Source organism: Haliotis rufescens, unplaced genomic scaffold (assembly GCF_023055435.1).
Source record: "Haliotis rufescens isolate VD_foot unplaced genomic scaffold, xgHalRufe1.0.p SCAF_38, whole genome shotgun sequence".
NCBI lineage: Eukaryota > Metazoa > Mollusca > Gastropoda > Lepetellida > Haliotidae > Haliotis > Haliotis rufescens.
Genome location: NW_025964090.1, coordinates 1,566,994 through 1,580,464, shown reverse-complemented (window position 1 = coordinate 1,580,464; position 13,471 = coordinate 1,566,994). Strand labels below are relative to the sequence as shown.

General features: G+C 40.3%; 1 long non-coding RNA gene across 1 annotated transcript; it reads right to left on the bottom strand.

Annotated features, from left to right (window-relative positions):
* Positions 1-7,921: 7,921 nt before the first annotated feature.
* Positions 7,922-10,595, bottom strand: LOC125372204. The gene is made up of 2 exons (XR_007218027.1): positions 9,695-10,595; positions 7,922-8,602 (listed from the first exon to the last, which is right to left on the bottom strand). It is a non-coding gene; the product is annotated as an uncharacterized LOC125372204 (long non-coding RNA).
* Positions 10,596-13,471: the final 2,876 nt, after the last annotated feature.

Here is a 13,471-nt window from a genome sequence, read left to right as displayed (position 1 = left end):
GATCCCGGTAGTCGCTTCTTACGACAAGCGCTGTCGCCCTTTTACGCCAAGAATGGTTTGTTGAAGATCTTCACGGGTCTATTGAATGCAGGGATTTGTGTAAAGTCATTCAGACAGCATACAATGCCAACTAAAAAAATATACTCAGTGTCTCCGCAAAGTAATATAGTACGGTACTTAGAGTACATGTGAGATTATACTCAGATTAGGGAGATGTTTTATCCATATAACGTGTTATTATTCTACCTAACAATGTATTTAATGAAATGAATGCAAAACAAACTCAACGGCTAAAAGGTTTCATTGAAAAAACTACCCCTAGTCTTGACTAATAAAACAACTGCAACCCGACACAGATTAAACGCAACTTACAAACACAATCATAATCTGGTTAGTCTGTATCACTCAACGAGGCCGCTTACTTTGCCCACAGTATGAAAGTATTGGGCAGTTCAGTAATTAGGAGCCAAAACCAGGCAGGTACGCTGGTCACACTTGACTGGTCTGACTGATGATTAGGTCGTCTGACAATTGTGAGTGAACCATAGCAAGAAGTATCTGCGAAACTATTTGCTCCTTTTATGGGACCGATTAGTTTTATGACCATGGGCCTCGGCACAAGCGTGGTGTTGGAAGACAAGTTAAACATGTACATCCGATATGGTGACTGTTTTTCGCTATTCATATTCTAAATACATTCATAATACCACAACATTTTAGTACTCCTTGAAACTTTACAATCACTTCAATATGTACAATAGATTGAACGAGAACACTTGATATATTGCAGATTATTAAATCATTGTCTCTATTATTAGCCGCTACGTTTGTATCGTTTGCATTGTACAGCTTAAAAACAGAGCTGACTTGATGGGAGATAGCCACCTCCGATTGTCTGTTGGACACGGTTTAACCTTACTGTGTCCTCACCCTGGTTGTTGTTACAGTTGTTATAAGGGATTAAGAGCTACGGCTCATTGCATTTTTGGTTACAGTCTGTATCACTAAAGTGGACATGTGCAGGTGAACTCTGTTCAATTAGTATATGAAATGCCCCAAAATGTGAACTCCAGACAATAATAACATGAGGGTAAATCCACGTGCGTCTGCCTTTCCCCTCGTTCACCTTCGAAATCCTTGATTATTATATCATGCCAGAGTTCTGAAATTCAGTGACAATGTTGCTGAACAGTAGAATCTGATGGACGTTTTGTGCAGAACCTGTTTGACACTATGGGTTCCAGGACCACTAACACTCTGAGCTGAAAAAGTTTGGTCCTAACCGCTCCCAACATCTACAAGTTTGTAAGCTTGTAGACATCATTAAGAAGTAATTAACAGTCCCATGCTGAGACCTTTCTCAAAATTCAGACCGGTGGCAGGCTGCCAACAAAGAGAAGAAAATATCGCAATCCCGACACGAGTTTGCTCAGTCAAACAATGAACTTACGACCGGCAGAAAACAACTCCAGTTGAGTATGCCGATGCTGTATCTCAGCCGTGTTGGCCTGAAAATTTAAACATGTTAATTAAATCCAAAATCGTATAATTATTTTTAATAGAAACCGTATCTTAATTTGTTCTTGCACTGCATCATATCGTGTATTTCATCTGTATATGTGTAATGTGTATATGTATCAATGACTACACTTATACCGCATATTCTGCAACAGACTATAATTAATCACCTTATTATTGTCTCTCCATTTACCATGGCTGACTGCACTAATACCCTTTTAACAGTGGACACCGATATCAGTATACATGTAGGCTTTTTGTTCAAAAAGGAATATGCAGGAAATTATATGTAACAATTAACTGTGTACTAATTACATGTTTGAATGTTATCAGTTTTACGTTCTGAGATACAGTGATGTAAGCATCTTCTAAAATCTTCTAAAAATATAATAAAATACAAAACTCTCTGCCGTAATTTTTTTTGGAAATCATTCGATCAAGTAAAAAATGACTGCGTGACAAGACGAATCAACTATTTATACCCGATAAAAGAAACTGCCGTATTTTAGGAACAGTGTTATAACAAGACATTTGAAATTTCTAACAAGCAGATACATTAGAGACAGTGACTAGACTACAGGTACGTAATCCGTATCAATCAAAGGTGTAAAAAAACTGAAAATCATATCTGTCGGAGACCTACCAAATTACCAAGTTTTATCATTACTATATTTATTACAATGCAAATACTTTAGTGATACATTTTTTAGAGGAGAGGGCATACACACAAGTATATTGCTTCCGTGTGTGAATGCAGGTTGTACTTGGTATCTCAGTTCTCAGTTTCATACCGGTTGTATAACTGAATTTGTATATGGAACCATGCGTACAGCATGACAATTACTTGCTATTCGTCAGTTTACAACACACATAACACGGTCAAAAATTTTAGGCACCGCTTTTGCGAGTTATGTAGTACAGTAATGTTTTATTAAAATCTATTTCAATTTGTTTTCACCATTTTCCCTATTGACAGTCGTTGTTACGTGCGTCACTAGGTAATTAGTACGGATTGACCTTGTTTATTGTTTCTATACTTTGAGGATTTCTGTGACAACTGGCGGACGTAATTCAAACTCCTTCCGCACTGACACCGCATCAAATATATTTGTGTACCGATTACATAACTCTAATGGACAGGTCGGGGTGGTAGTTCACCGGACGACACTGTGTATATTGGGCGGCTCCTTTGATATCTCCTCCAAACATACGTTTATTGAATGACCCCCTTAAACGATAATACACATCTCGATGAATATATCAAGGCACTAATTCATCTTTCATAAACATTTTTTTGTCTTTGTGCTTAATATATCCACATATCAACGAACATTTGTAAAACATGTATCCTAAAAAAAATAAACATTTTCAGGCTAGGTATTTGCCCACAGCAACACCTGCATAACTGTTTATTCACGCGTGGTGTGGTAGATCGTAATTGACCGAGAGCAGGTATTGTAGAATCACCTGTAAATAAGGCCGAAACTGTAATTAGATACAACGTACTAATGAGAATTATCATAAGGAGGCTGTTGTTTTTTCTGAACTGTTACCATTTTCATACCAAGAGTGACAATGCAGTTAAAAGTTGCTTTAGTGTCACAATATTCACTCACGTTTTCCTCAATCGCATTGAAACATAATTCCCACTGGTCAGTTCGAAACCGCATGTAATTAAATAATTATTTCGAGATTTCGTTAGAATGTAAGATATTCAGCCAAACGTTATGCAATAAAAGACGAATAGTTTTTTTCATTAAAATACGCGCACGCGTACCTGTATATTTCATACCTGGTGTCACGTAATTGCCCAGTGTGATGTATCAACGGGACATTAAATGGGAAATGAAATAGAAACTAACTAAAATTTAATGTTGTGGAAAATAACTCCAATGAATTGGAGAACACGCACATGAATTCGTATGATAAACTGTCAAAACGTTTTGAGAGGTAAGGCCGGGTTCATTAAAGATCGCTACAATATGTAAAACAGGTGAAATTTGTAGAACTAAAGGAAACATCCAACCAAATGCCCTTTTTAAATAGTAATGTAATGATATAATATAAAGTATAATTCACATGATACAATATACTTTGCAAACAGTTAGTTGATGCTTGAAAGGGACTGACGTAAACATGGACGAAATATTTTAATAACGCCGTAAAATAGTTGAATTAAGTAAAAATTAGTTAAATTTTGTGTCATGATACTTGAATAAATACATTTAATGTATTTGCGAAAAAAAAACATGTGTTTTGAGTAAAGGCACATATACTCGCCCATGGGCCAAACCCTTTTTCTCGCCCATGGGCGAAATATTTCAAGATCGCTATAAAATCGTTGAATTAAGTTAAAATGAGTTAAATTTTCTGTCATGATACTTGAATGAATACATTAAATGTATTTGCGAATCAAAAACATGAGTTTTAAGTAAAGGAACATATTCTCGCCCATGGGCCTACCCATGGGCCTACCCATGGGCCAAACCTTTTTCTCGCCCATGGGCGAAATATTTCAATATCGCTATAAAATCGTTGAATTAAGTTAAAATGAGTTTAATTTTGTGTCATGATACTTCAATGAATACATTTAATGTATTTGCGAAACAAAATCATGAGTTTTAAGTAAAGGAACATATACTCGCCCATGGGCCAAACCTTTTTCTCGCCCATGGGCGAAATATTTCAATATCGCTATAAAATCGTCGAATTAAGTTAAAATGAGTTTAATTTTGTGTCATGATACTTGAATGAATACATTAAATGTATTTGCGAAACAAAAACATGAGTTTTAAGTAAAGGAACATATTCTCGCCCATGGGCAGGCCCATGGGCCAAACTTCGCCCATGGGCGACATAGTCTAAATATTGAGTTTTTAAACAATTTTTTTTTCATTTTTTCTTCCTTGGTATGTTCCCATGAAAACGGCATGTTTAATTTTGTAAATACCTTTAACCGAGACTGGGCAAAGACCGTAGAGTTTCTGGACTTTTGGGTTTCCAGAATTAAAATGGGACGTGTTACAACATTTACAGCAAAGAACACACATCAAATCCTAGCAACGAAACCAAGCTAGGTAGACCACTGGCGTTTTTACAGTAATACATGCGGCAGTATTTGGAAAGGGCCCTCATACTTAATGTACAACTGAATTCTATTAAAACAATCTGAAGCATCGTTGCACCTGCCGAGTAAATGAAGTGAAAATTCTATAATATACACCAAATACCTTCCTTCAAGCAAAGGGGCGGTCGGGAAACCTAGTGGTTAAAGCGTTCGCTCGCCATTGACGGGTTCAATTCCCGACATGGGTACAATGTGTGAAGCCCATTTCTGGTATCCCCCGCCGTGATATTGCCGGAATATTGCTAAAAGCGGCGTAAAACCATACTCACTCACACACCCCTTCAAGCAAATAGTTACTGATGGCACAAACGCAGTCTCATGCTATAACTACGTCTGCGACTTGCTGATTGAATTTCAAACAAAGACTTACTAATTATACCTGTGTTAATCACGCAACATGATAGTTACGATGGATGACAACAGAAAGCTTTAAATTTCCTTACTGACTGCGACTTCAATACACAGGAATGGATCCATCTGAACACCAACAGCAACACAAGTGATACTTTCCTTTTCACAACTACGCGATCTCATCTAGGCACACGCATTCAAGTCATATTATGTGACAGCAACCAACAGTCACTATACAAATCCGAACGTTAACTCTGTACATTACCTTGAAAAGGCAACATACTAGTTATCCAATCACATTCAATTAAAAACACATTTAACGCTCGTACCAAGCCCATTCATTCACTACCACAATGCCGACGCTGCCAAGAACACTTTCCTCGTCACCATAAGCTTTGTCTATTAGTCATACTAAATTACTAGACAGAGGAATTTAGGATACAATCGCCAAATCTAAACAGTCGTCTGCAGTGAACACACGTCACTGGATAACGCGAAGGTCTGTTTGAATATTGAAAGAAAACGGTTTCGCATCAAAGAATATAGCTCTGACTTACCTCTGCCTAATTCCGTTCCTGTCACAACAAAACCTGCTTTTGTCATACATCCCGAAAGCAACACGTCCTCCGGCAGCGTACACTGCCGATAATCTGATTGTCTATGACGTCAGCTGATTGTTGACGTATCTATTCTGTGATGTCATTACTTATGGGGACACAATAAACAATGACGTTGCTTCATTGTTGACGTCACAGATTCCTGCTTGGCGACATCACCACTGTGTCCCAAACCGTTTGTGGACCCCTGGAATTATTTGGCAAGCGTCGCATCTGATTATACGGGCCACTGAGACAGACATGCTCCCTTTATCAACCCAATAACATGCTCTCTGTCATGAATTAGCACAGGTTGCAAACAAAACACACAACATTTACAGCAAAGAACACACATCAAATCCTAGCAACGAAACCAAGCTCAGGAAGACCACTGGCGTTTTTACAGTAATACATGCGGCAGTATTTGGAAAGGGCCCTCATACTTAATGTACAACTGAATTCTATTAAAACAATCTGAAGCATCGTTGCACCTGCCGAGTAAATGAAGTGAAAATTCTATAATATACACCAAATACCTTCCTTCAAGCAAAGGGGCGGTCGGGAAACCTAGTGGTTAAAGCGTTCGCTCGCCATTGACGGGTTCAATTCCCGACATGGGTACAATGTGTGAAGCCCATTTCTGGTATCCCCCGCCGTGATATTACCGGAATATTGCTAAAAGCGGCGTAAAACCATACTCACTCACACACCCCTTCAAGCAAATAGTTACTGATGGCACAAACGCAGTCTCATGCTATAACTACGTCTGCGACTTGCTGATTGAATTTCAAACAAAGACTTACTAATTATACCTGTGTTAATCACGCAACATGATAGTTACGGTGGATGACAACAGAAAGCTTTAAATTTCCTTACTGACTGCGACTTCAATACACAGGAATGGATCCATCTGAACACCAACAGCAACACAAGTGATACTTTCCTTTTCACAACTACGCGATCTCATCTAGGCACACGCATTCAAGTCATATTATGTGACAGCAACCAACAGTCACTATACAAATCCGAACGTTAACTCTGTACATTACCTTGAAAAGGCAACATACTAGTTATCCAATCACATTCAATTAAAAACACATTTAACGCTCGTACCAAGCCCATTCATTCACTACCACAATGCCGACGCTGCCAAGAACACTTTCCTCGTCACCATAAGCTTTGTCTATTAGTCATACTAAATTACTAGACAGAGGAATTTAGGATACAATCGCCAAATCTAAACAGTCGTCTGCAGTGAACACACGTCACTGGATAACGCGAAGGTCTGTTTGAATATTGAAAGAAAACGGTTTCGCATCAAAGAATATAGCTCTGACTTACCTCTGCCTAATTCCGTTCCTGTCACAACAAAACCTGCTTTTGTCATACATCCCGAAAGCAACACGTCCTCCGGCAGCGTACACTGCCGATAATCTGATTGTCTATGACGTCAGCTGATTGTTGACGTATCTATTCTGTGATGTCATTACTTATGGGGACACAATAAACAATGACGTTGCTTCATTGTTGACGTCACAGATTCCTGCTTGGCGACATCACCACTGTGTCCCAAACCGTTTGTGGACCCCTGGAATTATTTGGCAAGCGTCGCATCTGATTATACGGGCCACTGAGACAGACATGCTCCCTTTATCAACCCAATAACATGCTCTCTGTCATGAATTAGCACAGGTTGCAAACAAAATACACAACATTTACAGCAAAGAACACACATCAAATCCTAGCAACGAAACCAAGCTCAGGTAGACCACTGGCGTTTTTACAGTAATACATGCGGCAGTATTTGGAAAGGGCCCTCATACTTAATGTACAACTGAATTCTATTAAAACAATCTGAAGCATCGTTGCACCTGCCGAGTAAATGAAGTGAAAATTCTATAATATACACCAAATACCTTCCTTCAAGCAAAGGGGCGGTCGGGAAACCTAGTGGTTAAAGCGTTCGCTCGCCATTGACGGGTTCAATTCCCGACATGGGTACAATGTGTGAAGCCCATTTCTGGTATCCCCCGCCGTGATATTACCGGAATATTGCTAAAAGCGGCGTAAAACCATACTCACTCACACACCCCTTCAAGCAAATAGTTACTGATGGCACAAACGCAGTCTCATGCTATAACTACGTCTGCGACTTGCTGATTGAATTTCAAACAAAGACTTACTAATTATACCTGTGTTAATCACGCAACATGATAGTTACGGTGGATGACAACAGAAAGCTTTAAATTTCCTTACTGACTGCGACTTCAATACACAGGAATGGATCCATCTGAACACCAACAGCAACACAAGTGATACTTTCCTTTTCACAACTACGCGATCTCATCTAGGCACACGCATTCAAGTCATATTATGTGACAGCAACCAACAGTCACTATACAAATCCGAACGTTAACTCTGTACATTACCTTGAAAAGGCAACATACTAGTTATCCAATCACATTCAATTAAAAACACATTTAACGCTCGTACCAAGCCCATTCATTTACTACCACAATGCCGACGCTGCCAAGAACACTTTCCTCGTCACCATAAGCTTTGTCTATTAGTCATACTAAATTACTAGACAGAGGAATTTAGGATACAATCGCCAAATCTAAACAGTCGTCTGCAGTGAACACACGTCACTGGATAACGCGAAGGTCTGTTTGAATATTGAAAGAAAACGGTTTCGCATCAAAGAATATAGCTCTGACTTACCTCTGCCTAATTCCGTTCCTGTCACAACAAAACCTGCTTTTGTCATACATCCCGAAAGCAACACGTCCTCCGGCAGCGTACACTGCCGATAATCTGATTGTCTATGACGTCAGCTGATTGTTGACGTATCTATTCTGTGATGTCATTACTTATGGGGACACAATAAACAATGACGTTGCTTCATTGTTGACGTCACAGATTCCTGCTTGGCGACATCACCACTGTGTCCCAAACCGTTTGTGGACCCCTGGAATTATTTGGCAAGCGTCGCATCTGATTATACGGGCCACTGAGACAGACATGGTCCCTTTATCAACCCAATAACATGCTCTCTGTCATGAATTAGCACAGGTTGCAAACAAAATACACAACATTTACAGCAAAGAACACACATCAAATCCTAGCAACGAAACCAAGCTCAGGTAGACCACTGGCGTTTTTACAGTAATACATGCGGCAGTATTTGGAAAGGGCCCTCATACTTAATGTACAACTGAATTCTATTAAAACAATCTGAAGCATCGTTGCACCTGCCGAGTAAATGAAGTGAAAATTCTATAATATACACCAAATACCTTCCTTCAAGCAAAGGGGCGGTCGGGAAACCTAGTGGTTAAAGCGTTCGCTCGCCATTGACGGGTTCAATTCCCGACATGGGTACAATGTGTGAAGCCCATTTCTGGTATCCCCCGCCGTGATATTACCGGAATATTGCTAAAAGCGGCGTAAAACCATACTCACTCACACACCCCTTCAAGCAAATAGTTACTGATGGCACAAACGCAGTCTCATGCTATAACTACGTCTGCGACTTGCTGATTGAATTTCCAAACAAAGACTTACTAATTATACCTGTGTTAATCACGCAACATGATAGTTACGGTGGATGACAACAGAAAGCTTTAAATTTCCTTACTGACTGCGACTTCAATACACAGGAATGGATCCATCTGAACACCAACAGCAACACAAGTGATACTTTCCTTTTCACAACTACGCGATCTCATCTAGGCACACGCATTCAAGTCCTATTATGTGACAGCAACCAACAGTCACTATACAAATCCGAACGTTAACTCTGTACATTACCTTGAAAAGGCAACATACTAGTTATCCAATCACATTCAATTAAAAACACATTTAACGCTCGTACCAAGCCCATTCACTCACTACCACAATGCCGACGCTGCCAAGAACACTTTCCTCGTCACCATAAGCTTTGTCTATTAGTCATACTAAATTACTAGACAGAGGAATTTAGGATACAATCGCCAAATCTAAACAGTCGTCTGCAGTGAACACACGTCACTGGATAACGCGAAGGTCTGTTTGAATATTGAAAGAAAACGGTTTCGCATCAAAGAATATAGCTCTGACTAACCTCTGCCTAATTCCGTTCCTGTCACAACAAAACCTGCTTTTGTCATACATCCCGAAAGCAACACGTCCTCCGGCAGCGTACACTGCCGATAATCTGATTGTCTATGACGTCAGCTGATTGTTGACGTATCTATTCTGTGATGTCATTACTTATGGGGACACAATAAACAATGACGTTGCTTCATTGTTGACGTCACAGATTCCTGCTTGGCGACATCACCACTGTGTCCCAAACCGTTTGTGGACCCCTGGAATTATTTGGCAAGCGTCGCATCTGATTATACGGGCCACTGAGACAGACATGGTCCCTTTATCAACCCAATAACATGCTCTCTGTCATGAATTAGCACAGGTTGCAAACAAAATACACAACATTTACAGCAAAGAACACACATCAAATCCTAGCAACGAAACCAAGCTCAGGTAGACTACTGGCGTTTTTACAGTAATACATGCGGCAGTATTTGGAAAGGGCCCTCATACTTAATGTACAACTGAATTCTATTAAAACAATCTGAAGCATCGTTGCACCTGCCGAGTAAATGAAGTGAAAATTCTATAATATACACCAAATACCTTCCTTCAAGCAAAGGGGCGGTCGGGAAACCTAGTGGTTAAAGCGTTCGCTCGCCATTGACGGGTTCAATTCCCGACATGGGTACAATGTGTGAAGCCCATTTCTGGTATCCCCCGCCGTGATATTACCGGAATATTGCTAAAAGCGGCGTAAAACCATACTCACTCACACACCCCTTCAAGCAAATAGTTACTGATGGCACAAACGCAGTCTCATGCTATAACTACGTCTGCGACTTGCTGATTGAATTTCCAAACAAAGACTTACTAATTATACCTGTGTTAATCACGCAACATGATAGTTACGGTGGATGACAACAGAAAGCTTTAAGCCCATTTCTGGTATCCCCCGCCGTGATATTGCCGGAATATTGCTAAAAGCGGCGTAAAACCATACTCACTCACACACCCCTTCAAGCAAATAGTTACTGATGGCACAAACGCAGTCTCATGCTATAACTACGTCTGCGACTTGCTGATTGAATTTCAAACAAAGACTTACTAATTATACCTGTGTTAATCACGCAACATGATAGTTACGGTGGATGACAACAGAAAGCTTAAAATTCCTTACTGACTGCGACTTCAATACACAGGAATGGATCCATCTGAACACCAACAGCAACACAAGTGATACTTTCCTTTTCACAACTACGCGATCTCATCTAGGCACACGCATTCAAGTCATATTATGTGACAGCAACCAACAGTCACTATACAAATCCGAACGTTAACTCTGTACATTACCTTGAAAAGGCAACATACTAGTTATCCAATCACATTCAATTAAAAACACATTTAACGCTCGTACCAAGCCCATTCATTTACTACCACAATGCCGACGCTGCCAAGAACACTTTCCTCGTCACCATAAGCTTTGTCTATTAGTCATACTAAATTACTAGACAGAGGAATTTAGGATACAATCGCCAAATCTAAACAGTCGTCTGCAGTGAACACACGTCACTGGATAACGCGAAGGTCTGTTTGAATATTGAAAGAAAACGGTTTCGCATCAAAGAATATAGCTCTGACTTACCTCTGCCTAATTCCGTTCCTGTCACAACAAAACCTGCTTTTGTCATACATCCCGAAAGCAACACGTCCTCCGGCAGCGTACACTGCCGATAATCTGATTGTCTATGACGTCAGCTGATTGTTGACGTATCTATTCTGTGATGTCATTACTTATGGGGACACAATAAACAATGACGTTGCTTCATTGTTGACGTCACAGATTCCTGCTTGGCGACATCACCACTGTGTCCCAAACCGTTTGTGGACCCCTGGAATTATTTGGCAAGCGTCGCATCTGATTATACGGGCCACTGAGACAGACATGGTCCCTTTATCAACCCAATAACATGCTCTCTGTCATGAATTAGCACAGGTTGCAAACAAAATACACAACATTTACAGCAAAGAACACACATCAAATCCTAGCAACGAAACCAAGCTCAGGTAGACCACTGGCGTTTTTACAGTAATACATGCGGCAGTATTTGGAAAGGGCCCTCATACTTAATGTACAACTGAATTCTATTAAAACAATCTGAAGCATCGTTGCACCTGCCGAGTAAATGAAGTGAAAATTCTATAATATACACCAAATACCTTCCTTCAAGCAAAGGGGCGGTCGGGAAACCTAGTGGTTAAAGCGTTCGCTCGCCATTGACGGGTTCAATTCCCGACATGAGTACAATGTGTGAAGCCCATTTCTGGTATCCCCCGCCGTGATATTACCGGAATATTGCTAAAAGCGGCGTAAAACCATACTCACTCACACACCCCTTCAAGCAAATAGTTACTGATGGCACAAACGCAGTCTCATGCTATAACTACGTCTGCGACTTGCTGATTGAATTTCCAAACAAAGACTTACTAATTATACCTGTGTTAATCACGCAACATGATAGTTACGGTGGATGACAACAGAAAGCTTTAAATTTCCTTACTGACTGCGACTTCAATACACAGGAATGGATCCATCTGAACACCAACAGCAACACAAGTGATACTTTCCTTTTCACAACTACGCGATCTCATCTAGACACACGCATTCAAGTCCTATTATGTGACAGCAACCAACAGTCACTATACAAATCCGAACGTTAACTCTGTTCATTACCTTGAAAAGGCAACATACTAGTTATCCAATCACATTCAATTAAAAACACATTTAACGCTCGTACCAAGCCCATTCATTCACTACCACAATGCCGACGCTGCCAAGAACACTTTCCTCGTCACCATAAGCTTTGTCTATTAGTCATACTAAATTACTAGACAGAGGAATTTAGGATACAATCGCCAAATCTAAACAGTCGTCTGCAGTGAACACACGTCACTGGATAACGCGAAGGTCTGTTTGAATATTGAAAGAAAACGGTTTCGCATCAAAGAATATAGCTCTGACTTACCTCTGCCTAATTCCGTTCCTGTCACAACAAAACCTGCTTTTGTCATACATCCCGAAAGCAACACGTCCTCCGGCAGCGTACACTGCCGATAATCTGATTGTCTATGACGTCAGCTGATTGTTGACGTATCTATTCTGTGATGTCATTACTTATGGGGACACAATAAACAATGACGTTGCTTCATTGTTGACGTCACAGATTCCTGCTTGGCGACATCACCACTGTGTCCCAAACCGTTTGTGGACCCCTGGAATTATTTGGCAAGCGTCGCATCTGATTATACGGGCCACTGAGACAGACATGGTCCCTTTATCAACCCAATAACATGCTCTCTGTCATGAATTAGCACAGGTTGCAAACAAAACACACAACATTTACAGCAAAGAACACACATCAAATCCTAGCAACGAAACCAAGCTCAGGTAGACCACTGGCGTTTTTACAGTAATACATGCGGCAGTATTTGGAAAGGGCCCTCATACTTAATGTACAACTGAATTCTATTAAAACAATCTGAAGCATCGTTGCACCTGCCGAGTAAATGAAGTGAAAATTCTATAATATACACCAAATACCTTCCTTCAAGCAAAGGGGCGGTCGGGAAACCTAGTGGTTAAAGCGTTCGCTCGCCATTGACGGGTTCAATTCCCGACATGAGTACAATGTGTGAAGCCCATTTCTGGTATCCCCCGCCGTGATATTACCGGAATATTGCTAAAAGCGGCGTAAAACCATACTCACTCACACACCCCTTCAAGCAAATAGTTACTGATGGCACAAAC